The 27,009-nt window shown below is 41.2% G+C and overlaps 1 long non-coding RNA gene across 1 annotated transcript in view; it reads left to right on the forward strand.

Moving 5' to 3' along the window:
* The window catches only part of LOC132657037 (uncharacterized), a 39,722-nt gene extending 17,739 nt beyond the window's left edge, over positions 1 to 21,983 (forward strand). Inside the window, exon 3 of the long non-coding RNA XR_009594878.1 lies at positions 21,836 to 21,983. This is a non-coding gene — a long non-coding RNA (uncharacterized LOC132657037). The remainder of the gene's footprint in view (positions 1 to 21,835) is intronic.
* Positions 21,984 to 27,009: the final 5,026 nt, after the last annotated feature.

Genomic DNA, 27,009 nt, shown 5'->3' on the forward strand with positions numbered 1-27,009 from the left:
TATTTCTTTCTGTAACTATAAACTAAGAAAAGTGGGTCTTGTCCACTATACAGAACGACAAAACAGCAGCCCTGTATTTCATTCCCTGTTTTTCTTACATCAAGCCAGTGCTCTTGTCTTTTCCTCAAGGATCTGACTAACAAATAATCACAGTTGATGCTTGTAACTGTCTGTTAAATGATAAGATAATTTTATAAGTCAGTAAGTATGTATGAAAGATTGTTCTTAAATCTTAAATTCCACTCCTTACTATAGTTCTCAAGTTTAGATGCCATTAGCCATCAAAAGGATATTTTGGAATTGACAAATTGATAATTTATTCAACAAAAATTAAGTGGTGACTACACACATACAAAGATGAATATAACAGAATGTTCACCCTAAGGAAGCTTACAATTTACTGCAGAAGAAAACCACAGCTCTGTAAATGTAAAATAATGTGATGAATATTATAAAAGCGACTACTTCACTATATTATAATGGCTTCAAAAATAAAACTATTAAACACAGGAGGAAGTTGGTGAGGGGGATTAGAGGCTGCTTTCTGAAAATTTTTATTGGTGAAAAACGAAAGGAAGAGCTTTGGAGAAGATACCTGTAAGTGATACATGCTGGAGTCTCCAGGCTATCCCCAAGCTTGAAGTTTTACTATGTTTTACCAGACTCTACATGACCCACAGCTACACTTTATAATAGTAAGAATGCAAGGTAAAATCAGCCAAGGAAAAAACACATAGTAAGGCATTGTACTGTGTAGGGCTTGGCATGAATACCCTGAGGGAAGCCAAGCTTACCCACCTTTGTGAATGTGACTACATTATCTGAACTGGTATTCTTTGGAGAACAGACTAGATATTATGGTAGAAGAAGAAACATGAACTTGGATGTCCTGATGTGTACCTGTAGCTGTGGTGACAGGAGGCAGCAGCGCGGTATGGATGGCACTCGCTGTTGCATGAAATGGGCAAAGCTCAGAATTGGCTGAGACCTGAGATGGAGCTTTGACCTTATCTATTGGCAATAGAGAGCTGACAAAAGAAGTTCAGCAGGAGTGGGACAAGGCCAAAGGTCATCTGGAAGATCTAACACTAGATGATGAGACACTTAGAAGATAAACTGCTCCCATGTGCCCTCATGTACTAAGGGAACACAGTATGGCAGAAAGCACAGACTCGATTCAGATTCTTCTGTACCCTCTCCAGCTCTGTCATCGACAAGCTATGTGACATTTGACAACTTAACCTCCTGTGCGTCCATGTTTTCCTTTCTCAAAGTGAGCAATAACAGTTTGCAACTGCATGGTATCTGAGTGAGAATTAAAAGATGTGCTTGTATTTTGTGAAAGAGATGGCGCCGTCAACTGCAAGACACATCAGGAAACAGAAAACACTGCCAATAAAATTATGACTCAATGCTTTTTCATCACTTAAAGTTTTCAGCACGGCTGTGATTTAGAGAAAGTTTTGTTTCTATATTACTATTTATGTACACATAAAAACGAAATATAAATGAAATAAATTGGTGCTTGTTCTGAAAAAGGCATTAAATTATGACCCTTCCTCCTGTACCAGTTGCTCCACTGAGCAAGACTGTGCTCTTTTCTTGCCTTGATGAATATATACTATCATTTGGTTTCAGTGCTGAATCATCCGGTAGACATTTCACAATGTTTTTACACTTCAACATAGGTGCCAAAAAGTGTGCAGAACTCAGTAAATGATGACGATGTGAGCATCCACCACTGAGATGCACACATCTAAGCTATGACAAGGGTGGTCTGACCCTGCCTCTGCCTCTGGGGAAGTTGTTAGGACATGCCCCGCTTCAGGTGCATTAAAGTAAGAACCAAATATAAATGCAAGAAATTCAAGGGGCGGGTTTCTAGGAAATGTGATGAAGAGCTCTTCCCAGAGCCCTGAGAGGGGATCTGGACATATCCCCACAGTCAGACTATCATAAAGATTGTTATTAACATAGAAAAAAAAAAGGTTTTAAGTCAATGATCTAAGATTCCATCTAGGAAACAAACTACAAAACAATCAAAATAGAAAATCATTTCCTTTGAAAGAGTTCTATGATTAATCAACCACTGGTAAGGCTGACGAAGAAAAATATCACAAAGTATAAAAATCATTAATATCATTAATAAAAAATCGGCATCATCTAACAAACATTTTAAAAGAGACTAAAAGGAATCCTTTGAGTGATTATATAGCAATAAGTTACACAACTCAATGGAATATTTTGAGGAACACATCGGACCAAAATCGACAGAGAATAAGGAACACTAGCAGCACCATATTTAATCATTAAAAGTTCAGACTGAAATCAGGGTAAAAACATCTAACTTTGCTGATTTCTCACATTTCATTGGAAGTCGCAGCAAATGAAGATTAAATACTTAAAAGAAAAATATCGACTGTAGCAAACTTATAACTATTCGCTAACAAGATGATAAAATACATAGTAAATCATATGATATCCACCCAGAAAGGATACCTATAACTGCTAAATGATTTAGTCAGGTTACAAAACACAATTCATTATTCAAAAACAAGGTTTTTATTTCTGATTTTTAACTAGTATGATCCTTAGAATGTGAAATTTTTATTTAAAACAAATTTTAAATTTAAATAGATTTTAATCATATTCTTCCTTTCCCCCAAGTCCTAACAGATCCCCTCCCTGTTCTTGGAGGAGGATGGATTTGGGGAAGAGGGAAGGTAGAGGGAAGATAGGAAGGAGTGCAAGAAGGAAGAGCTGCCATTAGGAAGTAGTACATGGGAGAAGGATAAATAAAAATTTTAAAGAAAACTTAAGTTAAAAACAACAACTATAAAATTCCTGCAAACAAAAAAAAAAAACCCAAAAAAAAACAAAATAAAACAACATTCAAAAGAAAACAAAACAAAACCAAAGAACCCAAAAGAACAACAAAACCTCCACCAAACTCTAACCAAATAAAAGCACATAAAAAACCTGTGAAGTCCACAATATTTTGGTCAACTAGTCCTGAACATGAGGCCTGTCCCAGAGTGGTTGATTTAACTATTTTCTTTTTTTTTAATTTTAATTTTATTAATTACAGTTTATTCACTTTGTATCCCAGCTATAGCCCCCTCCCCATCACCTCCCAATTCCACCCTCCCTCCCTCCCTCTTCTTCTCCTATCCCCTCCTCCCCCCCCCACCAGCTCAATGATAGGGTAGGTCTTCCTCCCCTTCCATCTGACCCTAGTCTATCAGGTCTCATCAAGACTGGCTTCTTTGTCTTCCTCTGTGGACTGGTAAGGCTGCTCCCTCCTCAGGGAGAGGTGACCAAAGAGCCAGCCCATGAGTTCATGTCAGAGATAGTCCCTGTTCCTATTATTGGGGAACCCTCTTAGACACTGAGCTGCCAAGGGCTACTTCTGTGCAGGGCTTATAAGTTATCTCCATCAATGGTCCTTGGTTGGAGTATCAGTCTCAGAAAAGACCCCTGTGCCCAGAATTTTTTGGTTCTGTTGCTCTCCTGTGGAGCTCCAGTCCCCTCCAGTTCTATCTCCCCCTTCTTTCATAAGATTCCCTGCATTCTGCAAAAAGTTTGCTTATGCATCTCAGCATATGTTTTGATACCCTGCTGGGTAAAGTCTTTCAGAGGCCCTGATTTACCTATTTTCATTCCATTGCTTTATATAGAGTTTATAATGGTTTTTAAACCATCTAATATCTGGTTTAAAACTTGATAAAAATGTGGATGAACTCAAAATTAAATATTTCAAAAATATGTCTGAGAAAAATTAATAGATTTTTCCAGATGGAATGGCCTAGATGGTGACATAATCTTGTTACTATGACATAATCTTGTTACTATACAAAAAAAGTCATCAATAGCTAAAATGCAATCCCTTCGAAATTACAGCAGAGTTTTAAAAAATTCAAATCATTGCTAAGCTTTCAAATAAATAAAAAATATATAGAATTGCCTAAACAACTTGAAAAAGTTTTGGAGGAGTAACAGGACTTGAATTCAAGACTCCTAAAGCCCAATAAACAGGACAAAGTGGTACTGATGTAAAAGAAGGAAACAATGAGGATCTAAGAAACTGGCCCTGTTGTGTAAGGTCATTTAAAAAAAAAAAGAAAAAAAAAAAACTACGGTATGATGTTAATAAGGAGATGATGTCTTTTCAATTAACTGTGCATGAACAACTAGTTCTCTCTATGGAAACAAAGGAATAAACTTTAGTCCTGACTTCACATAGTTCGCAAAAGTTAAACTTACTTCCAAACTATACAAGTCCAGAGCCACAAAACATCTAAAAGAAAAATATAGGACACAAGAGAATAGATTTGCAACACTGGAGGAGGCAAAGATTCCTTGGACACAATACAAAGAAGTAACAACATTTTTTTAACATTTGCTTTTTTAAAATTCCAAGAAAAAACTGGAATTCATCACAAATTATATTTCCTGCTTTTCAAAACACACCCTTATGCCAGGGGCAGTGGCACGCCTTTAATCCAGCAATCTGGAGGCAGAGGCAGGCAAATCTCTGTGACTTCGAGGCCACTCTGGTTCCAGGGCAACCACGGCTTCACAGAGAAACCGTGTCTCAAAACAAACAAACAAACAAAACAAAACAAAACAAAAAAACAAAAACCACCATTATAAAAATGAATAAGCAAAACACAAAGTGGAAAAATATTTGGTTGTATAACCAGATCTCCACTCCCCCTCACACATACATACACAGAGAGAAAGAGAGAGAGACAGAGACACAGACAGAGAGAGAGAAAGAGGGAGTTCCAGGAGTCAAACTCAGACTGCCAGCCTTGGCAGCAAACACCCATCCTAACTGAGCCATCTCTGTGGGCCACAGCAATTTCTTGTAGTTAAATTTACCCTGCAAAGATACATGCTCTATAAACCTGTAATTCTGTTCTTGGAAATTATCCAAGATGAGTGTCACCCACAAAAACACGCTATCACATTGTTAATGGGCTCAGATCTGGAGATAACTGGGATGTCTATCAACAAAATAATGGCTAAACAAAAATTTCAAGTTCCATTCTAACAAACCTATCTTTAAGATTTACAACTTGGAAGTTACCATGTTACGCTGTGACGTGCTGTATTATTGAAATTGAAGGGAGGTATACAGGTGTTCTAAACCAGAGACCTCCTTTTCTTCCAGCAAGGCTTAAATATAAAAAACAACTGCATTTGGTGGTATAATAAAATCCCTAGCGATGGGGCTTGGGACGTGGGGGCAGTATGATCAACAGTTCAAGGTGATCCTCTATTACACAGAGAGTTGATGGCCAGAAAGGAGGACTACCTCAAATTAATAAATTAATGAATGAATGAATTGATAAATAAATGATCTTCCGTTCCCAGAGCATATACAATGAAACTTGTATTCTTGCTTTTCAAACTCATGGGAAAGAAAGCAGCAACAACCGTTAACTTTTGCCTCTAATTTCCTTGCAATGAGAAGTTCAGTGCATCAAAATAAGTAGACAGTCTCAGAAGGAAAAGCGTGCCAAGCCTGTCACTCACACAGAGACCCTTGCCGAGGCTGTCTGGTGATCTCTCCTCGCCACACTGTGGCTGGCTTTATCATTACTGTCACTCAATGCTCCCAGCAACAATTCCACCCTTAGAGCATGGGTCACTTAATCCACACCCGCTTTGCAAATAAAGTAGCAAAAAAATCATTTAACAAGCAAGCAGTAGTGGGTCACGAAGAAGACCAAGCTGAGCAAAGCCATTGAAGCTCCACTCTGCTGCGACAAAATGGAAAGCCCTTTCAGATTACCCTTGATAGAGCAGTCTCCATGTGTATGTGGGCGTGATGTATACGTTTGTGGGTTGTCACTGCTCCTAGTCAAACAAGATTCTGTTTTAAAACAGAGCCAGTTTAGATAAGTATTTAGAATAATCGTGGAATTGTCACCATCAAACTGTGCTTGCATTTGTTTAAACATCTCTGCCACCATTTACTTCTAGGTTTTCTAATACTGAAGAACATGCCTGGGAAAACATGGAGACATGTTACTTTTTACATGATATGTAGGTGTTAACAAATATGTATTGAATGACTGAGTGAAATAATGTTATGGGCACAAAGAGCCAACATTTCATAATCTCATCTTCTAAATTTGATCGACTATCGTGCTAAACAGTGCTGTTAGCATCACGGGTCTTATTGGTCATACCCAAAATCTATGTCTAAGGTCCCATTATCATTTTTGAGATTTGGACTAACTTTCCTAGGCTTTCTGAGTCTCAGTTCCAACCCATGAACAATGATAAACCTATTCACTTCTAATGTAATTATAGTAAAAAAAAAATGTGCACAAAACATTTTGCAATTGTTTTATGTGTCTTGCTGTTATTAAGAATAATAGCAAGAACTACTTGCTATTATTCTTAGTATTTTCCATAATCAAATCCTCTATTTCTATAATAATGTAATAGCTAACAGCACACACTGACTGGAGCTAGCCCTCTGGTCTCTGGATTTCACATCTATGACATGGCAACGGCACTAATAGCTGTTGCATAAGATTCTTACAAAGATAAGAAAGTTAACAGATGATTTGCTTTGCAATGCAAACAGGGGAGCAGAATTAATTTAACGGTTGTGGTGATATGTGAAGAGTTATATTTAGTGAGGGAAATTTAGCCTTAGGTTTACAGAAGTTTGACTTCCAGCATAACCCCTTACCCAGTGCTGATTTTAGTAAATCGATTAACAAGCATATGCCTGAGTTTACTCCTCCATAGAGAGAGAATAGAATGACAGAGTTGTAGTTAGGATGCAACGGAAGACTACATGCAAGCACTGACATCAGGGCCCTGCAGAGAGACAGCATGTTATGAACAACAGCTATTATTGTCAATGCTGTGTGGCTATCATCATTGTCATCATCTTTTTTAAAGGAACTCACACTTAGGGTCTCAAAATATTAACAGATAAAAGCCCTGGCTAGAATAAGCATGGGGAAGATTCTCAAATAACCCTACTTTTTACAAGCCCTACTTATTACAAACTTCATAATTCCCTGTTACGAACTCCTAATTCTCTGAGCTTTCCTTTATCCATTTAGGAAGTAATTCACAATCGCTCACCATCAAAACCAAATCCCGTTATTTAAGCCATTTACTCACCAAATCAGTTATTCCTTTAAAACTCAATATTATCATTGCAAATCTCCGATCAAGATCAACTTTTGTGACTTGTATTCCTAAAGTTGTCAATACAAAAACATATATCCTTGGATACCTCACTGTATCTTAGAAGTGTGCACATTCCTTCTTAATAAACATGTCTACAAACTAATGGCCTGACACATACCATCTAAATACAAAATGTAAACCAAAGACAATGAGCAAAAGTTATATATTAGGTTACAATTTCTGCCGTTAGAGTCCAGAGGAAATGAAACACAGTGGAATTTTATCCTAGCACCACTGACAACATCTAACCCTTGAGAATCTTTGTCCCTCAACTCTCTCTCCATATGTAAACAATCTCTTAGCATCTTGATAAAAAAATGAGATTTGATGACCCCGCAGATTTTCTAGAAGGGATATCAAAGAACAGCAGATTTACTATCTCATTTTAGAACAAAAATAATTTGAGACATTAACTCTCTCAGCCAAGACCATAAATTATTTAGGGTGTGCCAACAAATGGAAACAGTAACAACGCCTCCCATTCAAGAAGGCTTTCATCATGTAATGAGCAATCCGGGTGTATGATTTTATGTCATCCTCAGGCTAAGTCAGAAGATAGAGAGACAGCCTTATCTTCTACCATTTCCATATGAGGAGGGCTTAGACCTGTGAAACAGCTGGACCATGATAAGATCTTTCTGTGTGGGAGAGTAGAGCCTCCTCCACTTCCCATCCCTGCGGCTCCCACCTTCTCAGATGATGTTACTAAACCATCCACTAGGAGAGAACGGGGTTTTCAAGTGTGTAGCTTTATTTTCTTTGTGATAGGAAGAATATGGCTTCTTTCCAGGGCATTTTCCTAGTATTACAGAGACAAAAGGATCTTCCTGCCTTTATCTGTTCCATCCCCTGTATCAAACAAAGATTTCACATAAACCAGACAGGGAAGACCAGGCTTCTGTTTGAAAGCAAGCTGTTTCCAAACCTTTAAGAGCTGTGCTTTCAGCTGTATACATTTTTTTTTTCTCTTCCTTTTCCTCCTTCTCCCTTTCTTCTCTTCTTATCTCTCCTTGGGTTGGAGCTACATCCAGACCCACAACATATTTTTAATGTTTACCAGATTGGCAAACCTCACACCTTATCTAGTTCCTTGTTGAACTAATAGTATGCCAAGACTTCTTACACATTCTAGTTTACAGTAAAACTTCTCTTCCAGAAGTTGTGGTGCTGTTTAAACTTGGACTTGAATTTTATCAAAAATATCAGCAGTAATTGTTGATTTAAACATCTATAAAGGACCCTGATTAATTTAATCTTATCAGTGAAATTCATTTCCCAGGTTTAATATTCATTGGTTCAATAATAGGTATATAATCCAGTTTGAGCCAATGAGACAAAAGGGAGTGATGTCTAAGGCTTCTGAGAAAGGAAAGATGTTTTCACTTCCTGATCAGTGTGAATAAAAAGTGAGACACCCGAGGCACTGTTCAAAGCCATGTTAAGACTGCCAGCTTTGGGCTAAAACCAACATAGCAGTTGGGGGGGGGGGGTATTACAAAACAAAACAGATGTCTAGTAAAGTTGTTGATCTATTGTATGCAACATCTTTTAAATGGAGCCTACATGCTTCCTTATAATCTCAGTGGATCCATAAATGTCCCTAACAGCTTCGCTATGTTGACTTTGTTCTCTGTTCATGATGCAGAGAAAGGAAAGGGGACTTCTCTCTGGCCAAAGACCAGTGACACAGAGCATTACCAAACAATGAATCCCATGACCCGCCTACAAAGAGAGCTGATAATAGATATACCGACAAGACCCAAGAAAACGAGAAATCCTCCCCCACCTCTCATGTGAATTCTCTTTTTCTTGCCTCACAGAATATAAATATTAAAAAAAAAAATCACAGAAAACCCAAGTAAATCAATGTATTCTCAGGCTCATTTATAAGGAAGAAAAAAAAAAAAAAAACTGCTCCACAACATTCCAGATTCCAGTGCTCAGTGAAAGCCCTCCTCACATTGGGTCTCCAGCAGAGCAGAATATTATGGTGAGAACATAGGGTGGCACAAATCTCTAACTTCATTAGCCAAGAATCAGGATGAGGTAAGAAAGGAAGTTGTCAAGGTCCCATGGTCTTCTTTCAAAGCACACCCCCCAATGACCTAATGACTCATCGTTAGAATCCATCTCCTAAAAATACTCAGTGACATATGTCCCAGGAGCTCCTTTTGGGAGTTCAAGCTTTTAACATCTGAATGGTTGATGCACATTATCCTTATTCAAACCAGTGACCATATTCAAACGGACCACATCTCAGTCTACCCATGGGAATCCACTGCTGCTCAGACTTGTCAGCCACTGAAGCTGCAGGATGAGACAAGCTTGTGTGTCTGTTCATTCTCTTCTTTAGGAAGGCTACCAGCATCCCTAGATGACCTCTTCAGGGAAGCCCCACTCTCTTAACAGGAAGCCACTGTGTCCAATCTTCAGTGCACTGCAGTCTTTAGTCACATGTAGATATGATGTGATGACACACAGAATATTCAATGGACTGGTCATGCAACAGAGAAAGGTCAGAGTGTCAAGGTTCAAGAGTTCTGTAAGGAAATTTCAAAGACAATTCACCATCCTCCAACCCTATTCTAAGTCCATGTCTTCTTCCATGAGGTGACATTAACTTAAGAACCTCCTCTGATGGATCATAGCCTGACAAATAACCAGCCTTTTTCACCATCTTCTATCCACAATGCTCTTTATAGTTCATATTAGTCAGAGTTTCATTGTTGAAGACTTAGATGAATATTTTTCTTCTTCTTCTTCTTCTTCTTCTTCTTCTTCTTCTTCTTCTTCTTCTTCTTCTTCTTCTTCTTCTTCTTCTTCCTCTTCTTCTTCTCCTCCTCCTCCTCCTCTTCTTCTTCCCTCTTTCCTCCTCTGTGTGTGTGCATGTATGTGTGTGTACCTATGTGTGTGTGTACATGCATGTGTATTTGAGTCTGTTGTACCTCACACATATGCACATGGTATTAAGGTCAGAGTCCAAAATCCAGATATTTTGCACTCACTAGCCACTGTAATTTTTGAGACAGGGTCACTCACTGAACCTGAAGTTTGTCAACTCACCAGGGCAACCTGGCCAACAGGCCTAGGAACCCACCTGTCTCTATGTCCCCAGCACTTGGGTTAAAACATGTGCCATTGCACTCAGCTTTTCACAGGTCCTCGTGCTTGTACAGCAAGCAATTTATCTATTAACCAATTCATCTCTCTGTCCCCAGGCTTTATCTTGATCTCAGCTGTTCACAATATTTTCTAATTCTCCTCATGAACTTCAGTCGTCCCTGACCTAATGCCAGCTCTTGAAGTTTGCTCAGCAATAAATGTGAAGAGTTGCCCCGCATTATGAATACAATTATACAAGTAATATGAGTTTAATGGCTTTATCTATTTCCAAAGCCAAAATATTCCAAAAGTCCAAAAACAGCAGCTCACAGCAAGGAGTCATTAGACTCTAACTTCCTCTAGAGATCGCCTAGAGTAAGAACAGTGAACTTTATAGAAACCCATACCTAGCAATGTAAACATTACCTGATTGAAAATATCACTAGTTTCTACTTACCTACTAGTTCTATTTGGGTATATATTCACAAAATAGATTTGCAGAAGGCCTATAATGTCATCTGTATTTAGTGAAGCATAAAAGGCGACTTTCAAAGTTTCCCATTCCTGGTAAATAGCATCTCTTATGACAGTCAAACCAAGGATACATTGCTTTTCTGATGATGTATGGACATATGCTTAGCTGGAGTCAAATAAGATGAAATTCCCATCAGTTACCATCAAATCCTAAGAAATATCTGAACCATCCAAGGAACATACTTTTGGGCACTATTTTTAAAACTCTATTTCATTTGGGATCCCTTAAGACTCTACCTCCTTCCCAAGCTCCTGATCTTAGGTAGGACAGAAAGAAGGTTAGAATGGATAGGGGACATAGACTTTTTGACAGTTAGTCCCTTGGGGGCAATTCCAATCTTCTTAGTCAGGATGTCCAGCAGTCCAGCTAACCAACAGACGAGCAAACACAGCAAAAGCGGTAGCAGGTTGAGCAAGCAGCAGCCTTCTTTTCTCTCTGACCATCTCCTTGAAGTGCCACCCTTCCTCTCTTGGCTCTGTTATTTTTTATTATTATTATAATATTAGTCACAGTTTGTTAACTTTGTATCCCTGTTGTATCCCACTCCCTCTTTCCCTCCCAATCACACCCTCCCACCCTGATCTCCTCCCTGCCCTTTCCAAGTCCACTGATAAGGGAGAACCTCCTCCCCTTATATCTGATACTGGTTTATCAGGTGTCTTCAGGACGAGCTGCAAAGTCCTCCTCTGTGGCCTAGCAAGGCTGCTCCTCCCGGGGGGGGGGGTAGGTCAAAGAGCTGGCCATCGAGTTCATGTCAGAAACAGTCCCTGTTCCCCTTATTAGGGTACCCACTTGGATACTGAGCTACAAGGGCTACATCTGAGCAGGGGCTCTAGGTTGCATCCATACATGGTTCTTGTTTGGAGAAACAGTCTCATAAAAGACCCCTGTGCCCAGATATATTTGGTCCTTGAGGAACTCCTATCTTCTCCTGGTCATATTAACTCCCCCCCTTTTTTTTTTATTCCCTGCATTCTGCCGGGGGGTGTTGGTTATGAGTCTTAATATCTGCTTTGATACACTGCTAGGTAGTCTTTCAGCGGCCCTCTGTGGTAGGCTCCTGTCCTGTTACTTGTTTGCTCCTAATACAATGTCCATCCCATTTGTCTTTCTAAGTGCGGACTGATCATCGTACCCTGGGTCCTCTTTCTTGTTTATCTTCTTTAGGTGGATAGATTTCAGTATATTTATCCTGTCTTATAGATCTATATAAGTGAGTATATACCATGTGTGTCTTTCTGCTTTTGGGATACCTCACTCAGGATGATCATTTCTAGGTCCCACCATTTGCCTACAAATTTCATGATTTCCTCACTTTAATTCCTGAGTAGTATTCCATTGTGTAAAAGTACCACAATTTCTGTATCCATTCCTCAACTGAGGGACATCTGGGTTGTTTCCAGGTTCTGGCTATTACAAATAAAGCTGCTACAAACATGGTTGAGCAAATGTCCTTGTTGTGTCCTTGTTGTGTACTCTTTTGGATATATGCCTAGGAGTGGTATAGCTGGATCTTGAGGAAGCACTATTCCTTATTGTCTGAGAAAGCGCCAGATTGATTTCCAAAGTGGTTATACAAGTTTGCATTCCCACCAGCAATAGAAGAGGGTTCCCCTTTCTCCATAACCTCTCCAGCATGTGTTTTCACTTGAGTTTTTGTTCTTAGCCATTCTGGTGGGTGTCAGGTGAAATCTCAGGGTTGTTTTGATTTGCATCTCTGAATGCTAAGGACGTTGAGCATTTCTTTAAGTGTTTCTCTGCCATTCTGTATTCCTCTACTGAGAATTCTCTGTTTATCTCTGTACCCCATTTTTTAATCGGATTGATTGATTTGCTGCTTTTTAACTTCTTTAGTTCTTTATATATTCTGGATATCAGCCCTCTGTCAGATATAGGGTTGGTGAAGATCCTTTCCCAGTCTGTAGGCTATCATTTTGTTTTGGTGACTATGTCCTTTGCTTTACAGAAGCTTTTCAGCTTCATGAGGTCCCATTTATCGATTGTTGCTCTTTTGCTCTGTTATTTTAACCGCATCCTCAGAGTTAAACTACCTCCAACTGGCAAAGACCACACCCCTTTCTAACAATTATCAGCTGTGGACAAACTAAAAGCAGCTCCATATCCCACACTTGGGATTAAAACATAAACCTGTTTACATAACAGAACTGAGTTTTCATAGAAACCAAAATTTCTACTACACACACTGTCCATCCAAAAGTTTTAGGATGGGTTCTATCAAAATGTCACCACCTGTTGAGTAAGCGGTCTCAAACAACCAAGCTGACCACTCACTCTGTGGTTCTTGGGTACTGTCTTCTATCCATGCTACTCTTCTTGGTTTTGCAAGCTTCCTCCAACAGTGTTATGTCTACTGGTTGGCTGACAAATCACTTCAGCTTCGTAGAATCATTGCTTTGTCTTGACTCCAAATTTTATACATCTCCAGTTTGATGACATAGACCAGAGAACTATACTAGAAAGCACTGCAGCCAAACAAAGTTTTCTTTCTCTCTTTGGAAATAGAGCCCTGCAAATACCCTGTTGCTTCATAGCTTATTCATTGTAAGGGAGATTGTCCTGAAATGTTAGAGGAGAGGAAAACATTTGATTATGCTTTTCTTTTCTCAATTTATGAGGAATAGGCATCCTACAAATGAAGACAAAGACCCCATGTTTGGACAGCAGAATATGAAAGGGACTTCATGTACTTTTTCTCCAAAGACCTCCCATAGCAAGTCCTCTTCAATGACTATGTTTGTTTCCCTGAACTCTCGCACAGCACAATAATCAACTGCAGACCACAGAAGGGCGCTCACCTTAGCAGGGAACTGTCTGCAATGCCCCCATTACACATGCAGTTCTCTCCTTCCTCAATCAGAATATTAAAACCAAAAGGTCAGGGCCCAACTCTAATTGTATTAGTAGGTGAACAATAATTTTAATTGACTTATAAGGTCTCTTCATCACTTTTAAGGCACAGCAGTCTGTCACCAAACAAAAGTCAACCAATAATCAATCAGTCGGTTCTGTTTCTTTTCTTCTGACATTTTTTTTTAATAACACACTGGTTTTTGTAGGGGACTCAATGTTTAGGATAAATTCCAGAGAAGCAGAAGCCTGCACCACTAATGTACTCAGAGTCTTCACTCTGTTCCCTGCAGGAAATCAAATCTTATGATGAGAGAGAAAACTAGAATGGCAAATGGTTAATAAGAGTTAAAAAGCATTTAAAACCCAGAATGCTTTGGTATGTCAATTTAACAAAACTCGAATTATTAGTTGGTATTTATTGGATGGTCTGATGTGGGCTACGAAAGAACTCTGCTGCTCCTGTTGTGACAAGAATGTCTCATCTGATCGGGAAAACAGAAAAAAAAGTAAACATGGCAATTTTTTTTTTCAAAGAGGAGGTCAGATTGATTCAGCAACAAGGGGAGTTATGTTCCATTTAGTAAAACATGGTGAAAATCAAGGGTGTCAGAAGGAGTGAGAAGAAGGAATAGTGAGATATAGGTGGTCCTCAAGGACCCAGATTCAGAATCTCGAAGGTGGGAGCCAGAGGGTGGGGTCCAATTCCAAGACTTGGGCAGTGCCCCAACACCTCTGCCGCCTGCAGAGACACTCAAGCCTTTCCGTCTTGCCCAGATGGATCCATAACTTAACAAAAGAGAACAAGCCTGCCGGCTCTAAAGGGACTTCTAGACTACCGCCGAGAAGGACAATATGCCAAGGTGGCAGAGAGAGTAACTGTTGGAATTGAATACCCACCAGCATGTTAGGGGTGTTAGTACCTGAAAACCTGCTCCTACACGAGCAAACATACGTGTATAGCAAATAGCTCTAAGTGACACCATGAAACTATGCTTTCCGAATATCAGTGTCACTGGCCACCAAAAAGCAATGGACAACAAGTCATGATCAACTTAGTCAGACTCGAAATGTCTGAGATAACATGAGGAGACTGGTGCCATAGACCACACTAGAAAAAATTTTGACTTGACACAGAAGAAATATTCTGCATGGAAAACTAACAGTGTTTTTGAGGGGTGGAGAGAACACCTAGTGTGTAAAAATTAAGTTTATTTAAGTATGTGAGGAATGGATGAAGCCCTGAGTGCTATGTGTCCTTTGATATGGGTGCATCCATGACAAGGACTGATGCCTCAGACCCATGAGAATGTCAAAGCCTTTCCCATACAGGTCAGGCTTGGGGTTGGCAAAGCCTTCTTCTGTAAACATTGGCAGTGTGAGGCGAGTGTGAAAGTTCATGAATCCATGTGCGTAAAAATTCACAAATGCAGCTTCCTCTGAGGCTGCTCCCCTACAGGGACCTCCCACCTACACCAGCTAACTCCAGGCCCTGTGCTCTTTATAATACATGTGCTGAGGTGGTTTGTTGCATAGATCGTGCCATTCCATCGGAGCACACACAGCCCCCCTGACAACAGGTTCTCTGTATGCTGCATGATGTGTCTGTGTGTCTGTCCTTTCTTCAATCCCTTACTACCCCCGTCAGATTTCCAGGACCCACGCTGCAGGGGATGAGGTAGTATCTTGAGGCTGTCTGACAACGTAGACTGACAATACCACATGCACTACGGTGTTCCACATTGTAGGCTGCAACAGGCAGAATGTCCCAGCACACAGGCTGTACAGTAACAATCAGATCTGAGGAGAGGTTTGTGGAGGACACTGATAGAGAAGAAAAAGATGAGAGAAGCGTGCTAGGAGGCAGGCTATGCTGTCCCTTCAGTGCCCTTGGACTGTAATACACAGAAAAATCGTCTGGGTGTCTATCTAAGCATATTCTGATTTGTCCTGCGGTTCATCACATCCCTGAGTTTCTACCAGGAACCAGGCTATACTAAAGCTATGGAGCTCATTTTGAAGGGCCAGGGTCTGATTGGCTAGCTGAAGAAGCTCGTCTAGACAATGTAAAAAGGACAGAAGTCCAGGTTGGACAGCATCAAGTGGTACAAACGATAGGGCTCGGTGGCCAATCAGGGTAAGGTGAAACTGTCATGCTTTCTCCAAGGATCTCAGCAGCGAATAACTAAGAGGACTGTGGTGCCATTGGCTGAGTAGGTAAGAAAAGAACCTTACACACCTTTATTTCTGTAAAATTATAGGAATTGTCTTAGTGTGTGAGGTTGATTGCATGTGTGTAAGTGTGCGTGCGCACACACTCGCACACATTTCCTACCCATTCAGGCAGGATTTTGGTAGAACAGCTACTGCCTGTTTTTCTGCCCTTTGGTTTTGCTACTGCTGCTTCACACATGGGCTAGGCATCACAGGAAGCATCTTGGGACCAGGATCCATTTCTCTTTGCTTAGTGGGTTCTGGCTGCTTTGTTTTCACTGTACACTGTTAATGATTTGTCCCTGAACAAACTGAAAATACACCATTAGGGAGATTAACAGCCATGGAAATCCAGAGAATCTAAGAGTACTCAAGGGCAATATGAGAATTTCAACGTGCTTTCTTTACCCAAGTGAGGGGGAAATGATGGCAAAACGGGTTTTAACATGCCCAGGAAGTAGCCCAGAGAGGGCCAAGGAATCCAGCAACCTTCTCATTGCTATGAGAGTGCATTCAGAGTCTGCAAGAGAGAATGTGTGATATTGAGATACTGAGGTCTGCAGATCTGCTGGTCACCTAGAGTCATTACAAGTGAAAGGCAAGTCCGGAGAGGTGCAGACCACTGGCAATAAGGCATCAATGTGGATGAACAGCGGGAAATGGCAGGTCAGTTTCACTTTTCGTTGCAGATTCTTATTGAAGCAAAACCGGAATAGACTCCAGCCTCCGTGCGTGCGTGTGTGTGTGTGTGTGTGTGTGTTGGAAAAAGAGGTGTGAAGGAATGAAGAGAAGGGGGGGGACTTTGTACTTCTGTGAACTGGTTTCCGCAATTCATAGGGAGGTGGTGCTCAGAGCATCTCATGGCTTCTCCCAGGAAACCATTCTAAGTGGGCCACGTGCCCAGTGGGTTCTATCCCGGTTAAGTAAATAAATGAAATATGCTAATTAGCACCCTATTAGCTCACAGCAGGGAGTAATCCATGGCATTTTGATTGGAAAGAATTCTGTCATCCAAAAGGCTGGTCTGTAACAGAATGCAAAACTGGCCCAATTTCCTCCCTCCTTTCCTCAGGGCAGTTGTCCAAATGTCTGAGAAGCAGGCCCCACAACTGTGTACAATTCCAAGGGTGTCAGCGTGCCATGAAATCACCTCTCGGCCTCCACTGAGCCTGGCTCCATGCCACACACCAAGTGTGGATTTGTGCAGTTAAGAAATGCAGGCCTGAGCTCAAAGGCACAGGGCAGGTTAGGGAGGGGCAGCAATTACTTCTTCGTTAGGAGAAGTTTTCCGTTCTCCCTTTCTCGCCTTTTGAGAGCCTGATCTGGAACATGCCTCCTGAAGTCAGACACGCCTGCTGCCATGCTGTGCTGTTCACCTGGCACAGTGTTCTGATGCAATTGGTAGGCAGTGCCGTGGGTCTCGTCTGGGGAAACGCAAGCTCCTGTGAGTTTACCTGTTTTCACCGAGTGCCTGCTTTCCTATCATTGTTCCAGTGCCCAGATTTACATCTTGCCCATCCTTTTTCTGGGCCAGAAAGAAAAGATTGAGGAACTTCCCAGACATGGAAGGAAAAGGTTCAATACAAGAACCATTTGCTTTCCGGTCTGTTCTTTAAAAACATCTACTTTCCAGGAGCTGTGGAAGCTTAAAGGGATTAGGCACTATGACACATCTGTCAGGTTTTAACAGAATTTGTCAAAAATACCCCATTGCAGTGGGACTGATGCAATGGGGTTCCATTATACCATGGATAGGCTTACAGCCCAGGACCTATTCTTCGTGCCTAAGGTTGCAAGGATCACCTGTGTATTTACTAATAGCTGTCTAGTACAAGGAACTGAGCCAGAGAACACATCGTAAAATCTGAATGTCTTAGAGGGAAACTTCTAGTGGGCTTTTCTTTCTCAAACTTGATTATCCTTTTATGTGATGACCTTATAAAGCCAAACTGATACTGAATGACAACACGGTGCAATGTTGAAAACACACCCTTTTCTGCTCATTCTTCAGTGTACTCCCCAAGAAAAAGCCACTTAATATCAAATTGAAATGTGCTGCCAGGATGTATTGGCTATAAATACAGTCAGTCTTACTCTCTATCCTAAGGTCTCTTTTGCCTGGAAAGAAAAATCTGTTTTTCTTGATAAGATGAACATTCAAAACTAATGTTGGATACAAGCTATCGCATCCACAGCCCTTTAGGCTTCAATTTGAAATAGATCTTTAGGAAAACAAGTCCAAGTTAACCTCATTTGTTTCTCCATCACAACCGTGATTCAACTGCAAGCAGTTGCTGGACCTGAAGAATTCACTGGACACTATGTGGCACCAATGTCCTCTTACAGTGCTTTTTAACAGAATGAAAAATAAGAGATGACCTGAAAGGTTCAGATGGCAAGGGGGAAGTCATCTGCGAGTTAGCGTTTGGGCCTCCGGCATCCAATTCCAGGAACCACCAAGGAGGCTTCAGAAGCCCCCTCCTTCCACTGTCACCCCGAGTCCAGCTGGCACAGCGTGACCTCACTGCTTAGGAAAGGGCTGCCTAATCTTGCTTGGACTTAGAAAGGATGCCTGGGCTATACCAGCTGTTGTAAAGAATGCAAGCACATCACAGGATAAAGAAATGAGGCCTGTGTGTTTTTTCATGGTTTGTGGTGGCTAAAGTTCACAGGTTCTAAACAGCTATCATACTTTGAGACAAGATTTCTAAAGGGAAAATTTGCAGTCTGGCAGTGGGAGCAAAAGACAGAAATAAGCCCTATTGACACTTTAGATGTAGTTGCAAGGCCACTCAATATGAAAATTTCCCCCACTGCAGCTCCTATTGACAGATTACCAGCAAACGCCTCCTGCTACCTGCTAATTCTACCTGCTAATTACTTGGAAGGTCACTGGTACTCAACAACTGACCTGAACACTTTTATGAGTCTGAGGATCTGTTAATGGAGTGGATGAGGGAGGAACTTTTAAAAGCCACACAGTGAGGTTGACAGTCAGGAGCTGTTGAGATCACATCAAAAGTATTCTTGCAAATAATGAAGCTTTTCCAGTAGTCAATCTCCCTAGACACTCGCCTTTGCCAACAGTTACAGCAATAAGGAAAACTTTATTAGTTGTGTAGCAATTTTTTTTAATGCTGACTATAAAAATACCTACTGGGCTGTCTGAGACTCCACTATTAGCAAGTGCACGATGAATTGCAGATAAGAAAAGACTTTGGACTATAGCCCCAAGTTGATACTTGGAAGGTTTGCTTGTCTTTTTGGATGGAAGAAAGAAAGAAAGAAAGAAAGAAAAAGCTCTGAGGGAAGGATGGAAGATGCCATGAAACTAGGAGACACTCACATAAACTCAACCTTTTCCTTGGGTTTTCACTGTTCCAATAGGTGCCCCAAGCCCTCTCTCAGGATAACTGTGGACACTGGAGCGGACAGTAGTTCTTGCATGAAACAAAGGACTGCTGAGGCGTTTCTGTCAAATGTCTCTCCCTTACCCCTAATTGTCTATTATGCACCACTAGCCAGAACCTGAAGCTACATGGTACCCATAAAACACCGCTACCCTGACACTGCAATGACCTTAATTTAGGAGAAAAGAGATGCAACCAACAGGCTCACAGTCCTGCGGCTTCCAGTCCTGGGACTAGCTACCTTTACATTCTTGCTTTGTACTTGAACAGAAGCTGTTTCCTCTGTACCTGTATAAAGGAGAGAATCTCTAGCCTGCAACTTTCACTTTAGGAAAAGAGTCGCAGTCTAGTTCAAGGCCACACACAGCAGAGTTGAAGCTTGGGTGTGCTAATCCTTGGATATATGGGCCCACAGGCCCTGATACCTGTTAAATTCTGCAACAAATGTCACCCGATAATCAGCGGCATCTCCAAGTCCCCACTGAAGGACTCTACCCAGATGAGATGTCCAATGTTACTCAAAACTTCACAGAGAGACACATGATGTACATACGCTTGAAGCTTTAAAGCCATCCATTAACTCAAATGTAGACTGTGTGAAGTCCAATTTCAGAATTCTTGACAGCATGACTTTTCCAGTTTCAAGAGCATCGTTGAGCTAATTTGTGTCTACGTATCAGGGTTATTTAAAAATAATAGTTGGTCAATTATATTTCTCACTGTTTCGTTTTCAATGGGAAAATGTCAAGATAACCTGTATGAAGAATCGAAGGATGAATAAATGGCGCAGGTGTCAGCATTAGAAGTGAATGGAATTTTATGTAAGAAGTGGGAAATAGCAAGAGCTGGAGAGGACAGGAACTCCACAAGGAGAGCAACAGAACAAGAAAATTTGAACACAGGGAACTTCCCAGAGACTCATACTCCAACCAAGGACTATTCATGGAGATAACCTAGAACCCCTGCACAGATGTAGCCCATGGCAGTTCAGTGTCCAAGTGGGTTACATAGTAATGGGAAGAGGGACTGCCTCTGACATAATCTGATTGGCCTGCTCTTTGATCACCTCCCCCTGAGGGGGGAGCAGCCTTACCAGGTCACAGAAGAAGACAATGCAGCCATTCCTGATGTGATCTGATAGACTAAGATCAGAAGGAAGGAGAGGAGGACCTCCCCTATCAGTGGACCTGGGGAGGGGCATGCATGCAGAAAGGGGAGGAAGGGTGGGATTGGGAGGGGAAGAGAGAGGGGCTTATGGGGGATACAAAGTTAATAACGTGTAATTAATAATAATAATAATAAAAGAAAAAAAGAAGTGGCTGCATCAGTCTTGTAGCGTAGTGATTGGAATTTCTCTTCTGCAGAGCTTACTGTGAAGTGGACAGTCTGTTAATCCTCTTGTGTACAAATCCTCATTTAATCCTCACAGTAACCCATGTGATACCATCCTGTTCCCAGGACACAGGAGAAAAATTAAACACAGAGGAACTGGCATACTCTACATTGCCCGGAGAGGATTCAAAACCCGGATAATCCAGCTTCACGGTTTGCACTTTCAGTCTCTCCTACGTCATCTAGTATCTCCACATTAAGTGAAAACTGTTGGGAGCCACACTGATTTACTTTTCATCAGACCTATAGAGCAACAAAGTTGTCTCTGCAGCAGAGGAGAAAGGAAAGGAGTAAAGTTTAATAAACCAAAAAGACATCAATGTTGATTTTGGTAGCTACCTGTCACTGTGTCACTAAATTGCCTCCCAAAGTTTAGCTTGAAGTGGTAATCATTTTAACCTCAGTTTCTGCAGTCTGGGATGTGGGAGTGGATTACTGGATGAGGGTCCAGAGGCCATGCTGGAGCTGCCGAATTGAGCTCCATGCATGTGTGAGCCGGTTGGAACACAGGACTGGCTTCTGTTAGAGGCTCATGTCCACAGCTGTGGCAGAAGCCTCCCTTCCTTGTCTTGTGGTAGGAAGCACCACTGCCTTGACACATGGGCCACATGTTGCAAGATGGCAGCCGGATTGCATGAGTGTGGTCACGTCAGAACAAGGAGAAAGCCACAAATCTTCCTGGGACCAAAGAAGTCATGTATTTTCATTTCCAGAACATTCTACTGTTAAAATTGATTCCCCAAATATGGCTCTCACTCAAGAAAAGGAGAATTAGTTTCCAGAGGAGGATTTTATAAGAATTTATAGCCTGGCAGTGGTAGTGCATGACTTTAATTCCAGAACCCAGGAAACAGAAGAAATATCTCTGAATGTGAGGCCAGCCTGGTCTACAAAATGAGTTCCAGGATAACCAGAGCTACACAGAGAAACCCTTTCTTGAAAAACAAAAATAAACAAAGAGACAGAAAATTACAGACATTCTTTAAAGTCACCGATTAGCATTAGTAAGATCAAAAGGGCAAACATTATGGGTAAGTTTTATTTATTAAATTCTGATTTGTATTTATATTATTTTTATTTTAAAAATTAGGAAAAGTTGTCAGAGAGATGGCTCAACAGTTAAGAGTGCTTGCTGTTCTTCGAGAGGACCAAAGTCCAGTTCCCAGCATTAAGGTCTGGAAGCTCACAACTACCTAAAAATTTCAGCTTCTGTCAGATCCAGTGCCCTCTTCCAGCCTATGAAGGTACCTGCATGCATATGGCATTTATGCATGCACACATACACACATACACACACGTGAAAATAAATATTTAAATGTATATTTTAAAACTTGGAAAGACACTTTAGTATATTTAATTTGTGATTGTGGTAGGTTGAATAAAAATGCCCTCATAGGCTCATAGATTTTAATGCATGGCCACCAGAAAGCGACACTATGGAGAGGTATGGCCTCGTTGGAAGAAGTGTGTCACTGGGAGTGGGCTTTGGGGTCTCAAATGCCGAGCGGCTCTCTTCCTGCTGCCTGCTGATCTGGATGGAGAACTCTCAGTCGCCTCTCCAGCACCATGTCTGTCTGCATGCCTACATGCTTTCTGCCAGGGTGTCAATAGACTAAGCCTCTGAACTGTAAAGCAACTCCAATTGAATGTTTTCCTTTATAACAGTTTCCATGGCCATGGTGTATCTTCAAGAGTAAAATCCTAACTAAGATGGTGATACACATCTCTGTAATTGATAGAAGTAAAAAAAAAAATCCCTTTTTACTGAACATATTTCTAACTGTCACATTCAGCTCCCAGTTACTCCTCTGACCCTTATTCTGTCCTCTACATAACAGCAGATTACCATGTAACTTCTAACGGGAACAATACATAGGAAGCAGGCCCAAAGCCCAAGGACATTCTGACATCTGACAAAGATTCCTTTCAAGAAGACCCTGCCCTGCTTCAGTCCAGCTGCCTTTCCAATTACTCAAATTTGCCTTTCAGTTTCTCAGTTCTTAGAAGAAACGTGTTGATGAAATGTGTTGCTATCAATTCCCTCGGCCTGCTCTTCAGGACATTACCTACCCTCATGCCTCCCACAGCCTTCACAGAAGGTTCCACTGGGAAACAGCTGATAGAGGACACTGGCACACAGCCTTGCTCTTCTGAAGTGCCAGTGTGTCTAATCTCACACCTGGAATATAGTTCCTTTCTTTGTCCTGGATGCAAGGAGACTCCATTACAGACTGTCTTTTGTGGCTAAAGTAGCTCTTATCTTTTATATAATCCTGATTTTTTGCAATATCGTGATCTTTATCTCCACAAGTCCTTGATGAAACGTGATGGGATGTACATTTTTGGAGCAAAGCGAGTAGAAACATGGACTATTGTTTTAATATTTATCATAAAAGCAAACATTGGCAAGATATTTTTGTATAGTTAGTGTCCTGGGAACAAATTTTTTATTTTTCTATTTATTTGGGAGGGATTAACAATTTTCAGTTCTTTTTTAGCTCAAGACTTTGAGAACAAGAGGATTGATACTATTAATAGGAAATTTGGCTATTAGTGATATAAACCCAGTTCCAACTCATGCTTTTATTCGAGGGGGAAAAAACTGTGAAATCACACAAGTCTGCATGTCGTAGGTCAAGACTGTAAGTGTTTTGTATATTACTACAGCTAACTATGCCAGCATTTACAGATGTGGAGCTGTGCTTTCTCTGAAGTGGATTTAGCCTGGGTTTTGGAGCCCACACATGTTATTACTTAGGCTGCAACAGTGATTTCTGAGCAATGTTCTCTAAACTTTGCGATAGTCTTGTCAGGACAATCAAATTCAGACAGTACTCCAGGATGGGCAAAAAAAAAAAAAAAAAAAAAAAAAACCTCTTCCCAAAGGAAATAAAAGTTTCCACTGTTTATCATGCTTAGATAGGAAGACAGAGCCAGAGGGAAAACCCCCATCTCACATGCTGAGGACAGAAACAGCTGAGGGTCTGAAGTGAGAATCTGGGGTGCAGAGGCAGAGACATTCACACTAGGAGTGGAGCCTGCGCTGCTTGGGAGCCTGAGGGGAGGGAGGTGGGTCCTTTGAGTGAGAGGAAGAGCCTAGCAGCACCAGAAGCAACCACTGTTGGCAGAAGTGAGTAGCTTGTTTCTTTGGACTTCTGAGACACTATTATACTTGTTACCCAAATGGCCTGGAGCTCCTAGGATCAAGGCACAGTCCTGCACCAGCCTCCCAAGTAGCAGTGGGGGATTCAGGACTGTGCCATCTGCCAAGCTATATTATTTTTCTTATTTCTACACTGAAAACTTTCAATGAAACAGTAGGATTTATATCTGTATGTCTATCATATACAATATGTATATATTATATTTATTATGCAGGCTTCATCTGCCATAGTAACGACTGAGTGTGTTTCTCTCTGCTTCCTCAAAAGCTAAAAAGTAGAAAGAAACATTAATACATGTCCATGCTCTAGAGTTTATATAAGGCTGTGTGGATAAGCATGAGTACTAGCAGCTTGTCTGCACTGTTGACCTGTGACAGGTGAGCTTGGGATTCAGATGCAGCCCACAGCTGAGCGCCTTCTCTGGCCTTACTCCTCTGTGGGATTTTACTTCTGCCATTTGTTTCTGGCAGGTAGTTCTGATGGTAAGCAAACAAAATGTCCATGTTGACAGCAAGAATAAAAATCTTGCTCACGCAGTGGAGCAAGCCGCCAAGAATAAAGGTAAGAATTGGTTGGCCTTTGACATTAGGCAAAGGCATCATAGATGTCTTTGCAAAGCGAGGACAGGATGTTATTCTTGCAAAGGGCACCTACAAGAGACTAAAGGCCAAGCCTGTGTCAGACCCTGTGTGCTCTGGCTTGCTGTAGTGATGTGCAGGAACATGCCCGTCATGCATACAATGGCATATATGCATATCATCTCATTCAGTGTTTATGACAGCCCTGTGGTGGTGCAGACTGGGGAACACCTTTGAGAGGTTAGGGGAAAAGGGCTCCCAGGTCTTACGGCTCAGAAAATGATGACACGGGCGGTGATTAGGCCAGACAGTGTGGCATGGTACCGCAGCAATGTGCCACGATGCCTCCAGGGCACCGCAGTATTGCCTTCTTATCCTTGTCTGCATTCAGTTAAAATCTGACTGAGCCAGACTCTTGGCTTTTCTTGAGTCAAAGGAAGGAGTAGCCAAAGCAAGAAAATTTACTGGACACATGCTTAGATAAAAGTAGAACTGAGAATGAGAAGAGCCTTTCGAGAAACATGCTCATTTCCCAGGCTAGCATCCATTTCCTCTGATCCCCAGTCTCACACAGTACTATGGTCACATTGCCTTGTTTCCCCCACAGACAAGTGTGGTCACATAATCAATTGCTCGTCAGCAAGAGTTAAGCAAAACTCTCCGTATGTGCATGGGGAGTGTGTTTGTCTTTATCCTGCTCTTCTTCCCACCACTTAGCACTTCAGTCAAGATCGCATGAACTCTGCCACTGTTTTCATGAGTTGCACACTGAAGAGAGACAAAATAATGAAGCATCTTGGCAGGGTGGAACATGGCTGCAATCTCAGCTGCTTGGGAGGTGGAGGCAGGAGTTCTAGGCCAGTCTGAACAGTTTTGAATACTAAACTGTGCTTGTTAGTGATACTTTCACACAACCTAGAGTCATCTGGAAGAGGGATCTCAGCTGAGGAATAGTCTCCATCAAATTGGAACATGGGTTTGTCTGTGTGACATTTTCTTGATTGCTGATTCATGTAGGAGGACCCAGCCCTCTGTGAGCTGTGCTATCGCTGGGCAGGAAAGCCTGTGCTGCCAAGAAAGGTAACTGAGCCAGGCAGGGAAAGCAAGCTAGTGAGCAGTGTTTCTCTGTAGTCTTCGCTTCTGTTCTTTCCTTGAGTTCCTACCTTGGTTGCTCTTGATGATGGAGAGTAATGTGTGAGATGAAATAAGAACCTTCCATTCCTGTTCAAAGTATTGGAGAGATCAGGGATACAAGGCACATATCTAAACATAGTAAAGGCGATATACAGCAAGCCTATAGCCAACATCAAACTGAATGGAGAGAAACTTAAAGCAATCCCACTGAAATCAGGGACAAGACAAGGCTGCCCACTCTCTCCATATCTCTTCAACATAGTACTGGAAGTCCTTGCTAGAGCAATAAGACAGTTGAAGGAGATCAAAGGGATACAAATGGGAAAGGAAGAAGTCAAATTATCACTATTTGCAGATGATATGATAGTATACGTGAGTGACCCCAAAAACTCTACCAGGGAACTCCTACAGCTGATAAACACCTTCAGCAAAGTGGCCGGATACAAAATTAACTCAAAAAAATCAGTAGCCCTCCTGTATACAAAAGACAAAAGGGCTGAGAAAGAAATTAGGGAAACAACACCCTTCACAATAGCCACAAATGACATAAGGTACCTCGGAGTAACCCTAACCAAGGAAGTCAAAGACTTGTATGAAAAAAAAATTCAAATCTCTGAAGAAAGAATTAGAAGAAGATATGAGAAGATGGAAAGATCTCCCATGCTCATGGCTTGGCAAGATTAACATAGTAAAAATGGCCATCTTACCAAAAGCAATCTACAGATTCAGTGCAATGCCCATCAAATTACCAACACAATTCTTTACAGACCTGGAAAGAAAAATTCTCAACTTCATCTGGAATAACAAGAAACCCAGAATTGCTAAAACAATCCTCTACAATAAAAGATCTTCCGGAGGTATCTCCATCCCTGATCTTAAGTTGTACTATAGAGCAACAGTTTTAAAAACTGCATGGTACTGGCATAGAAACAGAATGGTGGATCAATGGAACCGAACAGAGGACCCAGAAATAAACCCACACACCTATGGACACCTGATCTTTGACAAAGACGCCAAAACCATACAATGGAAAAAAGATAGCATCTTCAACAAATGGTGCTGGTCTAACTGGATGTCTACATGTAGAAAAATGAAAATAGATCCATACTTATCACCCTGCACAAAACTGAAGTCCAAGTGGATCAAAGACCTCAACATAAAACCAGACACATTAAATCAGCTTGAAAAAAAAGTGGGAAATACCCTAGAACTCATTGGTACAGGGGAAAACTTCCCGAACAGAACACCAACAGCACAGGCTCTAAGAGCAACAGTCAATAAATGGGACCTCATGAAACTGAAAAGCTTCTGCAAAGCAAAGGACACCGTCATCAAAACAAAGCGACCACCTACAGATTGGGAAAGAATCTTCACCAACCCTTTATCTG

The sequence above is a fragment of the Meriones unguiculatus genome, chromosome 10, assembly GCF_030254825.1.
Source record: "Meriones unguiculatus strain TT.TT164.6M chromosome 10, Bangor_MerUng_6.1, whole genome shotgun sequence".
NCBI lineage: Eukaryota > Metazoa > Chordata > Mammalia > Rodentia > Muridae > Meriones > Meriones unguiculatus.